Genomic DNA, 13,924 nt, shown 5'->3' with positions numbered 1-13,924 from the left:
TTTAATGCTCAATTATAAAGTAAAATGAGTTTTGGTAAAGAACTATGCGCTTGAATATTGCCTTATAAACAACTGAGGTATAATTTGAATACCATGAAATTCACCCATTTCAAGTGAACAATGATTTTTAGTAAATCTGTCCAGTTGTTAGCCCTCATTTTTAAAAACCTTGGATTATTACTTTGTGATTCATAAAATTTTAGGTTTGGTTCTGAGTATGTCAGTGTCTTGCTTCCACTGAGGTCATAGATGGAAAAATACTAGATGAGAATATGTGGCTCTAAATGGAAGAAGGAAGTTCCTGATTGAACTTATTAAATCATACTCTCATTAAAAGCCTTGACAACGACTTATGGTTTTCATCAAAGTTTTTATTTCCTGCCGTCCAAAGTTGTTCTTGCAAACTAGTTGGAATAGAACAATGGGCCCAAAGTAATTCATGGACTGAAACATTTCATTCGAAATATTTTAAAATATGTTGAAAAATGTCCCTCCACTTTGGTGGGCAGCTCGAGATGCACATAGCATTTTTGGCAACAAAAATCACATTCAAATGGAAATATTTCCAAATATATTTTATTTTATTAAAATTTATTTATTTATTTTTGACTGCATTGGGGCTTCGTTGCTGCGCGCGGGCTTTCTCTAGTTGCAGCGAGGGGGGGACTACTCTTCATTGGGGTGTGTGGGCTTCTCATCGCGGTGGCTTCTCTTGTTGGGGAGCATGGGCTCTAGCCATGCGGGCTTCAGTAGTTTTGGCATGCGGGCTCAGTAGTTGTGGCTCGTGGGCTCTAGAGCACAGGCTCAGTAGTTGTGGAACACAGGCTTAGTTGCTCCGCAGCATGTGGGATCTTCCCGGACCAGGGCTCGAACCCGTGTCCCCTGCATTGGCAGGTGGATTCTTAACCACTGTGCCACCAGGGAAGTCCCCCAAATCTATTTTAAAATGCAAGAATTATATATAGTGAATACCTGTATAGTTTCTTTTGATTTTCATTTGTTCACAATAAAACCAATTTTAATGGATTTAATGCTTTGTTTTGTTTTTCAGTATTGCTACATGACATGCTAATGTTTTACACTTAGTAAAGAAAAGGTCAGTAAATATATTTTGTAAAACCAGTTGAATGGCACAGAAGACTTTCATGGTTTTTCCCATCTTAATACAATAATTGTAAAGATTGGATTGTATCTTAATAAAATTGGATTGAATTTTTAAAAATTACCACAGGCGTGACACCCTGTAGTACTTCGTGCACTTCAGTTTCAACTTGTTTGCTGTGATAGTTTGTCTCTGGATGAAACATGAATTAATTTCCTGTGTGGTGCTAGCTCTGTAACCTTAACCTAGAACTTGCCCCTCACCCCCTTTGTTCAAGTCAAAATGATGCATCAGAGGTTATGTAACTGAGCAGGACCCTATCAGGCCTTCCCAGAATAGACCCTACTCCCACCCCTCCATGTCCTCCGCCTGCCTTTTGTCTGTAGAAAAACTTTAGTCAAAGAATAAATTTGGGGCTTCCCTGGTGGCGCAGTGGTTGAGAGCCCGCCTGCCGATGCAGGGACCGCGGGTTCGTGCTCCGGTCCGGGAAGATCCCACATGCCGCGGAGCGGCTGGGCCCGTGAGCCATGGCCACTGAGCCTGTGCGTCCGGAGCCTGTGCTCCTCAACGGGAGAGGCCACAACAGTGAAAGGCCCTAGTACCGCCAAAAAAAAAGAATAAATTTGACCTGAGAAGTGAGAAAATGCAGAAAGAAAGGAAAACAGTCAAGCAAGGCAAAATAATAATAGTTTAGTCATTAAACAGAGTCAAGGACCTTTAGTTCCTTCTCAAGGGCTATAGATAGTGTTCTGAGCCACATCCTTTGAGCTGTTTTGCAGATACTGAAACCCCCGCCAGGTGGAAGAAGTTAACTGCATGCTGCCCACAAGCACGTAGATCCCAGACCGGCTGGAACCAGAAGGTTGATAATGCTGACTCCCAATTACCTCACCACCAACCAATCAGAAGAATGTCCACGAGCTGATCACACCCTGCTCCTTGAACACTGTAAGACTTTTCACTACCCACTGCAGGGCGGGACACACAGGCTTGAGGGCTTCAGCCCACTGTGGCCCCCTCTGCCAGGCAAAGCAATAAAGCTATTTCTTTCTACTTCACCCAAAACCCTGTCCCCAAGATTTCATCCAGCACCAGCGTGCAGAGGCTGAAATTCGGCATCAGTTACACTTGCAGTTTTTCCATAAAACATGTTCTTTTAAACTTTTTATTCTGAAATAATTTCAAACTTACAGAAAAGTTGCAAAAATAGTAAGAGAACTCCTGCATACCCTTTGCCCAGATTCACCAAGTTGATACTTCGTCATATTTGTCATCTCTGTCTACACATACAAGTATGCGTACAAACTTCTTTTTCCCTGAACTTCTTTAGCTTTCTTTAATCTGGAGCAGTTACTTGGCCTTGGTCTTTCACAACACCGACTTTTTTTTTTTTTATACAGGCTAATTATTTTACAGAATGCTTTTCAATTTGGGCTTGTCTGATGTTTCTTCATGATTGGAATCAGGGGTCTAGAGCGCAGGCTCAGTAGTTGTGGCGCACGGGCTTAGTTGCTCCAAGGCATGCGGCATCTCCCTGGACCAGGGCTCGAACCCGTGTCCCCTGCATTGGCAGGTGGATTATTAACCACTAAGCCACCGGGGAAGTCCCAATCCTTATTTATTTAAAAACTTTTTAAATTAATAGACTTCACTTTTTAGAGCAGTTTTAGATTTATAGAAAAATTGAGCAGAAAGTATAGACAGTTCCCATATATTCCCTTCATTCCCCCCCTCCCGTTTCCCCTATTGTTAATATCTTGCAACGGTATGGTACACTTGTTACAATTAATGATTCTATACTGATACATTATTATTAACTAAAGTGTGTAGTTTACATTAGGGTTCTCGCTTTGTGTCGTATAGTTCTATGGGTTTTGCCAAATGGTTGATGTCATTAATCTACCACTACAGTATCATACAGAATAGTTTTACTGCTCCAGTGGTTAAGAATCCTCCTGCCAATGCAGGGGACACGGGTTCCAGCCCTGGTCTGGGAAGATCCCACATGCCACGGAGCAACTAAGCCCATGTACCACAGCTACTGACCCCATGTGCCACAACTACTGAAGCCCGCACACCTAGAGCCTGTGCTCCACAACAAGAGAAGCCACTGCAATGAGAAGGCCGGGCACCACAATGAAGAGTAGCTCCCGCTCGCCGCAACTAAGAGAAAGCCCACACGCAGCAATGAAGAACCAATGCGGCCAAAAATAAATAAATAATTAAATTTATTTTTAAAAAAAAGAATAGTTTTACTGCTCCCAAAATCCCCTGTACTCCAGCTATTCACCCTTTTTATTTTAGTGCTCAAATTGTCCCAGTCTTGGCCAGGGGGAGCCATTTCAAGCTGGCTCCTGTTTCTTTTGATACATCCCATCTTTTGTTTTTTGGTTTTTTTTGAGCACTTCTTTACCTTTGGGCTTAAAATGTTCTAGGCTCATTTTATACTTTTCCTGCCCCAGCCCTGAAATCAACCATTTCTCCAAGGGGCCCAGGCTTCTTTTAGAGGGAAATAGTATTTAGAAACCAAGATGGGGGCACTAAAACTTTTGTTTTAATTAAAGAAGTGCAAATCAAAAAGTCAAAGGAAAAGGATGGGAAGTTCCTTTGGCTCAATGTCTAATCCATCTCATAATTGTCTGGTACCATTTTGGTTTTTTCTTTCAGATTGTGGGACATTTGCCTGATAATTATTATCAGTCAGGGATGAAGGCAGGTTTAAAAACTGGCTGGAGGGCTTCCCTGGTGGCACAGTGGTTGAGAGTCCGCCTGCCGATGCAGGGAACACGGGTTCGTGCCCTGGTCCGGGAAGATCCCACATGCCGTGGAGCAGCTGGGCCCGTGAGCCATGGCTGCTGAGCCTGCGCGTCCGGAGCCTGTGCTCCGCAACGGGAGAGGCCACAGCAGTGAGAGGAAAAACTGGCTGGAGAAAGGATAAGGGGGTCCGTTTTGCTCTACCAGCCCTATTGTTCCCTAAAGGTATAGAATCTGTCTTCTCAGTATGGGCTGAACAGTGAACAATAGCAGTTTTAGAAGGGAGGTGGATAGCTTGTAATAGGGCAGCAATTATACGCCCATTAGCAATAGGAGTCCCTGCAGAGGTTAAGAATCCTCGGGATTCCCAAATTGAGCCAACAGCATGGCAGACTCCAAAAGAGAGGTGGTTTTCCCTTTTCCTAATGTACACACTCTAGTAAAAGCTACCAGCTCAGCAGCTTGGGCTGGTTTGACAGTGGTCAAAGATTATGCTTCAGGCGTTTCATGTGGGGAACCCATGGCATAACTAGTTATTACGTTTCTCTCGAAATTTCATTTATGAGCCATCACAAAATAGAAGTTAGTCTTGGTTGTCTGAAGGGATGTCTGAGAGATCTTCTTGTGGCTTTGAGACCATTTTTGTAGTTTCAAGGCAATCATGTGGAATGGAATCAGGCTCCCCATCATCAGGGAGGGGGCATGAAGTAGCTGGAGAGTATTACAACGATGGAAGATGACGGAGGGTTAATTAAAAGAGCCTGGGTGGTGCTTTGCAATGACCTAGATGGGAGGGATAGGGAGGATGGGAGGGAGGCTCGGGAGGGAGGCTCAAGAGGGAGGGGATATGGGGACACGTGTATGCATATGGCTGATTCGCTTTGTTGTGCAACGGAAGCTAACACGGCATTGTGAAGTAATTGTACTCCAAAAAAGATCTATTAAAAAAAAAAGAGCCTGGGGACTTCCCTGGTGGTCCAGTGGTTAGGACTCCATGCTTCCACTGCAGGGGGTGTGGGTTCGATCCCTGGTCTGGGAACTAAGATCTCGCATGCCGTGCAGTGTGGCAAATAAATAAATAAATAAATAAACAAACAAGCCTGCTCATAGGTGGTTTGTTGCCCATGTAGGGAGATGCTGCACCCTATGAACTTGCAAGATAGCAGACACAGCATGGGGAACAGAAAGTTGCATGGGAGACCCTATTGTTAGAGTACTGGCTTTGTCAATCAAGGTGGCAGCTGTGGCCACCACATGTAAGTGTGGGGCCTTACCCAATGCTACAGTGTCTAACTGGCATGAGAAATATGCTATAGGACTCACCTGAGAGGCAAAAGACTGTCCTATAATGCCTGCGGCAATTCCATTATTTTCATGGCCGTATGGATGAAAAGGTTGGTCAAAATGAGGTAAGCCAAGAGCTGGAGGTGTCGCCAGAGCTAATTTTAAGGCTGCAAAGGAGGTAGCAAAAGGCTTGCTGGTGAGGAGTTTGAAACTAGAAAATCACGACAGGTGTTCAGAGGCCCTAAAGATATTAGGGTGGGCTGAGACATGGGCAATGAGGTAGGCTGCCCAGAGACTCCAGCTGCTTGAATAGACTCAGAGGTGACAGGTAGAGATAAATTCTCTGAGCAGATGGTAGAGAAAATCTCACCAGTGTCAATTAAGAAATCCAGTTCGGAACCTCTGTTTTAAGTTTAATGGTAGGCTTTTGGGGTTGAACTGAGGATCCGCTGACACTGTCATTTGAGGGGGAATTGTCTGTCAGGAGGAAAAACATGAACCAGGGAGTAATGGGACCTAGAGAGGTTGTTTCTTAAACTTTCCTTTCTCTTAAGTGCAGGACAGTTTTTTCTCCAATGTCTGGATTTCTTACAGTATCTGCAATTGTCTGGAGGCAAATAGGAAGAGCTCTGGGTGGGTGTGGAGTTGCTCTTAGAATCATGCTTTTGTTTTTCTAAAGATTCCAGTTGCAAAGCAAGAACTCTTGCTTTTAACTGTTTTTCCCCCCTGACATTCCTGAAAACTATTTTCAAAGCATTGAGCTACAGCTTCCATTATTAGCTTAGCGGTTGCCCAGACCAACTGACCACACTATTTTGAATCTGTTTTTAATAACAGGGAGAAAATTTCCCACTAAAGCAGATATGAAGAGATTCCTGTGTTCTTGGGGCTTCTGGGTTCAGTGCAGTGTGTCTTTGAAAAGTTTGTATAAAACGTTCAACAAAGGCTTTTGGATGTTCCCCATTCTTCTGAGTGTATAATTTGACCTTAGACCAATTAATCTGGGGGGGAAGACTTCTACTATTGCTTGAACAGCAGGCTTATAGGGCCTACGCGTGTGTTCTGCCCTATAGTTCTTCCTCCTTCTGACAAATAACACAACAGATAGAGACAAAGAAAAACAGTGACCATCTGGGAGGACAGAATCAATAAAAAGCAAGAGTACTCATTTACCAAATGCCAGAGGCTCTATGTCACAAGGAACTAGCTCCAAAACTAATCTCCTGCTAATCTAAATAGAGAGAGAGAGAAAAGGGACTCCCACCACTTTCTCTTCAACCCTGCAGGCAGAGATCTGGGAGGCTGACGTGATAAGAAACCTTAGCTTCTGCTGGCCTTTGTCAGGTGTCTCAGGATCTCTCAGCTGTAGCAGACTTGGGGTGGCAAGGGTCTGGCCAGTCTCCTGGCTGGCTTACCAACTGTCAGGGAGGAGGGAATTTCCTCCTCCCCTCCCTTCTTGAGTTCTTGCAGCTGGACTAATAATAAAATTGACACTAGAGAGATTAACAGGAGGAAAGAAACAAATTTTAACTTGTATATATGGAGTTCTCATAGAGATGGGCCCTAAGAAGTGGCCAAGGCAGGCAGCTTTTATACTTTTTTGATAAAGAAATAATAAATTTGTGAGGAATTGTCAGGACAAAGAAACTTAGTTTTGGGTGCTTAATTAGTGAAGAATCTAAACAAAGTTTGGGGGACTTCCCTGGTAGTCCAGTGGTTAAGACTCTGTGCTCCCAATACAGGGGTCCTGGGTTCGATCCCTGGTCAGGGAATTAGATCCTGCATGCTGCAACTAAGACCTGGCACAGCCAAATAAATAAATAAATATTAAACAGAGTTTGGGTTTGGGGTAGTAAATTAAAGAAGTAACAAAGTTGGTTTATATAGGCTTCTTGGGCCTGAATTCCCTATCTCTTGTGATAAGGGTGTCCTACATCTAGATGCAAGGGAATGCACCTTTCACATGGAAGATTTATTTCCTGCTTTCAGGGGGACAGAGGAGGGTCAATTTTCTTCTTGCATCCACTGCTTCTCAAACAACTTCAATTCAAAATAATCAACATGCCATCAGCATATTTTGGGGTGACCCTCCCTGAACCCCAACACCAGAATCTGGCACAAGGAGTTCAATAAATATTGGCTAATTTTCCCCCTGGCCATTGTGGTTATTGTATTTTCTATTTCAGAAAGGCTCAGGAGGAAGATCTAGGTCTGCTATTCTGAAGGATCATGTGACCCCAAAATCAAAACTTTCTTGTCTAACCTCAACTGGGCTGACATTAAAAACCTTCTGCACTCACTACAAATCTCTGCCCCACCACTTCTCATTTTCAACAGATGTCCCACTCAACTCCTACTTTCTTGGAAAATTCAGGCAACCACAGATCAGACTTTAGTTTCTCACCACCAAAATCTCACGTGCGTCTGAACTTGCAGCTCTTCTTTCCTTTTTTCTTTCTTTCTTTCTTACTTTCTTTCTTTCTTTCTTTCTTTCTTTCTTTCTTTCTTTCTTTCTTTCTTTCTTCTTCCTTCCTTCCTTTCTTCCTTTCTTTCTTTTCTTTTTTTAAACTCTTTTTAAGTAGAGAGGTTTAATTTTGAAATTGAAGGCTATGGAGAATATCTAAATGGATTTCTTTAAAAGGAGCAATAATTTGATCCAATTTTCCAGTAGAAACACTCTAGCAGCAGTGTAGAGAGTGAGTTAGAGAGAACAGTGGGAGACTGAAAGATTTTTTAAAATACAGTTGTGGTTAGGCCCGGATAAAAGGGATGGCCTTTAAGGTAGGACTGGATTCATGGATAAGGTAAGGAGCTAGTGAATACTAGGGAGTAGCATCTATCTTTTGCTAATTAGTTGTGGAAGAGGTTGTAGTTGAGGATGATGGAAGAAATTTTCACATGTTGAGATATGGGGAACTCATTCTGGCTTAACTTTATGCTAACTAGAACAGCCTGTTTTGTGGCTTATTAAACATGCATTGTACATCTGCTTTAACCATTAAAGAAAAGAATGCATTTAAAACTCAAAATGGAGTAACTGTAGTTCAACCATTCAAAATGGAACTGGGTGGTCATTGTGGATGTGGTTTCAGACATGTTCCTGCATTACTGAGAACTTGAATTTTCTGAACTGTATCAGACTCAAGGACAGCAACAGCCATTCTCAGAACAATATGTTAGCAGGTGCCAGCTGCAACCTTCCGGTCTCGAGGTCTCCCCTTGTAACTATGCAACCATTTCAGACCCCAACCAATCCTTGCTTCACAAGCACCCTTACTTCTTGCCAGTTCCAATTATAATTCTTGACAAGCTTATATAATTTTGCTTTTATAAGCCTCCCCTTTTTTGTAGTCCAGCTGAACACAATTCAAGTGCTTCTTGAATCTGTGTCTCCCAGGCTATAGTCCTCAGTTTGGCTCAAATAAAATTATTTTCTATTCAACTTATAGATTGTTTATTGATTATTTCTTTCAACAAGGATAACTCCTAGGCTTCCACTTCAAAGAATGACTTGACGGTGAGCCCATCACCAAGACAGAAAATAGAAGAGGAATGAAGAGCAGGGTGGAAAGACAATGAGTTTATGTTGAGACACGTTACCTGCTTTAGCAGGTAAATGTTGCATGTAGAGGTCTGAGTTGGAAAAATAGATCTGGTAGTCATCAGCTTTATATTTTATTAAATGAATCCATGCATGCATATGAGGTCCCTAAGAGGGAAAGTGTATAGAATGAGAATGATAGAGAACTGAGGAACACAGGCACAGAAATTCAGGAAGGAAAAGAAGAATCTACAAATGGGTCCCAGAAGAGCCATCCAGAGAAAAAAGCCATCCAGAAGGAAAAGAAGAATCTACAAATGGGTCCCAGAAGAGCCATCCAGAGAAAAAAGGGAAACCGAGGGAGTGACACAGCCTTTCTTTCCTTTTCTTTTTTATTTATTAATTTTTTAAAAATTGCAGGATAGCTGATGTACAGTATTATATGTTTCAGGGGTACAACATAGTGATTTACAATTTTTAAAAAATTTTTTATTGGAGTAGAGGTGATTTACAATGTTGTGTTAGTTTCAGGTCACTTATACATATACATGTATTCATTCTTTTTCATTTCTTTTCTCATGTAGGTTATCACAGAATACTGAGTAGAGTTCCCTGTGCTATACAGAAGGTCCTTGTTGGTTATCTATCTTATATATAATAGTGTGTGTATGTTAACCCAAGCTCCTGATTTATCCCTCTGCACCACATTTCCCCTTTGGTAACCATAAGTTTGTTTTTTACATCTGCGACTCTGTTTTGTAAATAAGTTCATCTGTACCATTTTTTTAGGTTCCACATATAAGAAATATCGTATATTTGTCTTTCTCTGTCTGACTTACTTCACTCAGTATGACAATCTCTAGATCCATCCATGTTGCTGCAAATGGCATTATTTCATTCTTTTTTATGGCTGAGTAATATTCCATTGTATATATGTACCACATCATTCCCTGTTCCCTTGTTCTCAGGGTCTCATGATTTCACACTCATTTGCTGTTCCTTCTGTCTCTCTGGCCATTCTCAAGCTCCAGCGCAAACCCACACCACTGCTTTTTACTTAATATTGGTGTCCCTCACTGTTTTGTCCTAACCCCTCTTTTTACTAATTTTAAGCAATCTCCCCTCATGGTCTCTTCCCCTCCATGAGTTCATTGGCTGTCATTTATGCCGGTGGCTCCCAAAATTGTCTTCAACTTAGATCTCTCTCCCGATATCCAGATTTTATACGCTGTTATTCTGGCCTGTGAAATCTAGCTGCTTCAGCCTTCGTGGATTCCTAGTTCCATCTACTCAACCCACAGGGCTCTGGGTTCCTCCTCTCTGTGCTGACTCCTGGCAGTTCTCTCCAGAAAGTCAGCCTGGGCAATCACAGAGCTTATCTCGGTTGTTTCTCTTCTCTCAAGGATTGCTGTCCTGAGCTGCGTATTGATATAGATCCAGAACCAGGAGTCCCATCATTATACTGCTTTTCAGATACTTTCTCCTCTCCATTTTCTCTGTTCTCTTCTTATTAGTAGGAAGTTTTACTTTCTTCATTGACCCTTGATGTCTCTTAATCTGTTCACTCTTGTTTTTTTTTTATCCCTTTGTACTTTTGTCCTTGGTTTTGGAGGACTTATTTGACTTCCAATGAAATTTTTATTTCTGCAACTGTGTGTTTAATTTTCAAAAACACTTTATTATTCTGATTTTTTTTTTTAAGTAGCGCCCTGTTCTTGTTTTATGGATCCACCAACACCTCAGATCCTTTAGAACTTGGGTTTTTGTGACCGTCTTTTCTGTTCCAGTAGTCTATTTCTCCAAGAGTCAATTTGCTCTGTTTGCTTACCTTTGTCTTTCTCTTTTACGCTGCTAGTTTTTCTCATCGTCTGGTCATCTTTGGGCATCTATTTATTTAAAAGGTCAAAGGTTTGGTTTTTTCTTTCAAAAAGCACAAAACATGATTCTTGAGCATTATAACTGATGTCTTATTTAGTAGAATAAGTTGTGTCTGGGTTAGAGGTAATAAAACGTTATGAACCCACAACAGTAGGCTCTTCTCAGTACAACTGCTGAGAGCGCAGAATTGTGAAAGTGGGTCATAAGGGAGGCCTTTGAGAGCCATGTATACCCACCTGTTTTTTTTATCTTGTTTTGACCATTTGCAAAGCTTATTTGCTGCTTCAGGAATAATTCAAAATAAAACTCCATCCTAAGCAGGGACTGAGTCGTCATTTTCCAATCCTAGAATCAGGACCGGACATTATTGTCTGGCCTTGCATATACCAACGCTATTGGTGATCCATGGCCCTTAGGATTCCCTTTACTTGTCTGTGTACATCAGCCAGCATCTGCTAATGGCAAGCACCTATACCTCTGTTGGATGCAGGCTAGAAGTCCTTAGGAATGATGTGTAGCGGTATATATGCCCCACTTCCTTACTCCTTGGCTAGGATACTTCTGAGGAATGTGCTCTGCATCGTTTTCCTCAGCTTCTCCATGGGATTAAGATTTACTCTGATAGCTGGTTTATTGGAAGTCTTCTTTCTCCTGTATCATCTTCCCTCTGCTCTTGTCTTTGCACCTTCCAGGAAAACTACATGCTCTCAATCATCACCTCAGGATCTTCTTCTGGAGAGAATCCAATTAAGATAGATCGTAATGTGAGCCAAAAGCTGACACCCTTCCCATTTCTACGTCTACCAGAAGCCGCACTCTTCTCTCTCCAAAAGTCCATTAAGAGAGTCTGGTGAGGAGGAACAGATTTCTACTCCTGTGCTTCCTAGCATGTATTTGCCCCTGCTAACGGCAAGAAGAATGCAGGTACCCAGAATGTGGCAGATATGTCTCTAAGACTGTTAAACCACAAAGAACACAAACCTGCCAGATGGGTTGGAGGATAGACCTCAGCTGTCATAAAGAATCTCTTCTGCTCTTGTTGGTGTTTCACATCCATTCATCTCCACTACCATACGGTACTTTGTGATTCCTGCAAAATAAGAAGTCACAATAATACAGAAATCTGCAAATTTTGTAATAAATTAACCACTTACGTATCATTTAAGGGAGTGGTCCTCAAACTTCTGTGTGCATCAGAATCACTGAAGGGCTTGCTAAAACACAGATTGAAATACAGAGTTTCTGATCCAGTAGGTCGGGGGTGGCACCGGAGAGTTTGCATTTCTGATACGTTTCCAGGTGATTGCTGTTGTCCAGAGAACACACTTTGAAAATCATTGCTTTAAGGAATTTTGATGTTCTTCCCATCCTAGCTTAACTGATTATATTTCTTAGTCTCTCTTCCTTTCACGGAATCTTCTAACACAATTTATGTAGTTTTCCATGTGATTGTATGGAATCTTCAATATTGTATGTAGTCCTTTGTATCTACAGGACTCAAAGTTTCCTATTAGTGATGACAGGATATTCAGAATTTTCTTCTGTATCAGGCTAGCATATTTCACAAGCAGTTCTTTTATCCCAGTAAAATATTAACCTGCTTCGTTGAATTTTAAATGCAATCAGCAATCTCATTATTTTTAGGTGTAACAATTAATATATCCAAATATATTGCCAATGCAGTTCAGTTTCTGTCAAAAGTCACAAGGTTTCCAATTTTTTGGGACACTTTTTTACCTCCATAAAGTGATAGGCTTTGAAGGAAAAGCTTTGATCTCTCTCTTAAGTCTGATGCCTTTGCATTGTGCTTCTCAGAATAAAGAACCAAGTACCCCAAGGAGTTTGAGGACTGCAGTGTTTCCGGAAGGTGGAAAATTGATGTCAGAATGGGGCGGAGAGAAGAAAGGAAAGACCTCAGCTGAGAGGCCATGGCAGGTGTGGCCAGCAAACAGGAGGGCCACCAGCAGAGCTTAGAGGGTCAAGGCAGGTTGGAGAGGATGAGCAAGAGGGCCGGGACACGGCAGCTCTGAGGAGCAAGGAGCAGGTGCTTCCTGAGTTGGAAGCAGCAAAGGTGTAGCTGCTTGTTAACGCCTACAATGTGTCTTAAGCAGAAATTGTCTCTGAAGGACCTTAATCATAAAACACGTTACAATTTTCTATAATAAGAAACCCTGTGACCTTCAGTTGCTCCATCAAAGAGCAAGATACGAAAAAGATTATTGGCTGTTTTATACGAAACATCATTAACCAGGAGGGTCAAAGGTCTTCTGGCTTACACCACACAATGCCATCTTGCGTGTTGCCTTTATGACAAACCTTCTCCTTAGGTTTATTGAGTTAAGATGAAAAAAAAAAAAAAAAGAAATAAGGCTTTGTGGAGAAATGTATTTGATGACAAATACATAAGGTATGTTTGTTTTTGGAAATGGTGTTTGCTTCGAACATTGTAAATAAACACACTGACGATACTTAACCCACCACTGTAATCTGTGCCCAAAGCAACTGACCGACCGAACCAGTGTTGTGTTATTTCAATTCATCACTGTGGTGGCGGTTCTTCTGTTAGTCAGAAAGCACTAGATTCCCATCTTAGCTTTATCTTTACAGACACGCTCCAAAAAACGTTGCCTGAAACTACCCAGATATTCATCAACGGATGAATGAACAGATGCTGTGTGTGTGTGTGTGTGTGTGTGTGCGCACGCGTGTGTATGAATATTACACAGCCATAAAAAGGCATGAAGTACTGAAACACGCTACAATGTACATGAACCTCTAAAACTTCACGCTAAGTGAAAGAAGCCAGACATAAAAGGGCATATATTGTATAACTCCATTTACATGAACACTACCCAGAATAAGTAAATCCACAGAGACAGAAAGCAGATTGGTGGTTGCCAGGGATTGGGGGAAGGGGGTGTGGGTGATGAAAATGGTTTGGAATTTGATATGGGTGATGATGGTACAACATTGTGAATGTACTAAATGGCACTGAAGCGTACACTTTAACAAGGTTAATTTTATGTTATGTGAATTTCACCTCAGTTGGGGGAAAAAAGAAAAAGAAAAACATTGCGTGTGTCGCATTAGATTCAACTATAATGTGAAGCTTGCCCTTCCACAGCAGGCACTCACCTTCCCTCTCCCAGAGCCCCTGAGGTTGAGTTTCTCAGATGCTTCTTCCAGCAGCACCTCTAAGCTCAATAGAGAAGGGACGTCTGACTCATGTCATAGGAACCCCAATACAAGGCAGACTCCTAGGATAAAAACAGGAGCATAGGGTCATGGGAAGGAGAGAGAAAGCAATGAGGGGGTAGAATTTCTGCCATAAATTCTGCGTTTTAGAATGAATGAGAAACAATCAA

The sequence above is a fragment of the Neophocaena asiaeorientalis genome, unplaced genomic scaffold, assembly GCF_003031525.2.
Source record: "Neophocaena asiaeorientalis asiaeorientalis breed wild unplaced genomic scaffold, Neophocaena_asiaeorientalis_V1.1 scaffold45, whole genome shotgun sequence".
Classification (NCBI taxonomy): domain Eukaryota; kingdom Metazoa; phylum Chordata; class Mammalia; order Artiodactyla; family Phocoenidae; genus Neophocaena; species Neophocaena asiaeorientalis.
This window is presented reverse-complemented; position numbering follows the sequence as displayed.